This window comes from Bison bison, unplaced genomic scaffold (genome assembly GCF_000754665.1).
Source record: "Bison bison bison isolate TAMUID 2011002044 unplaced genomic scaffold, Bison_UMD1.0 scf7180017863974, whole genome shotgun sequence".
In the NCBI taxonomy this organism is placed as follows: Eukaryota; Metazoa; Chordata; class Mammalia; order Artiodactyla; family Bovidae; genus Bison; species Bison bison.
Window position 1 is genome coordinate 128,286 of NW_011494546.1, and position 360 is coordinate 128,645.

A 360-nucleotide genomic window follows, 5' to 3' on the forward strand; every position below is an offset into this window, starting at 1 on the left:
AAACCATAGCCTTGACTAGACGGACCTTTGTTGGCAAAGTAATGTCTCTGCTTTTCAATATGCTGTCTAGGTTGGTCATAACTTTCCTTCCAAGGAGTAAGCGTCTTTTAATTTCATGGCTGCAGTCACCATCTGCAGTGATTTTTGAGCCCCCCCAAAATAAAGTCTGACACTGTTTCCACTGATTCCCCATCTATTTCCCATGAAGTGATGGGACCAGATGCCATGATCTTCGTTTTCTTTAGCTTTTTTTCTTCGTTCAGCTTTAAGCCAACTTTTTCACTCTCCACTTTCACTTTCATCAAGAGGCTTTTTAGTTCTTCTTCACTTTCTGCCATAAGGGTGGTGTCATCTGCATAT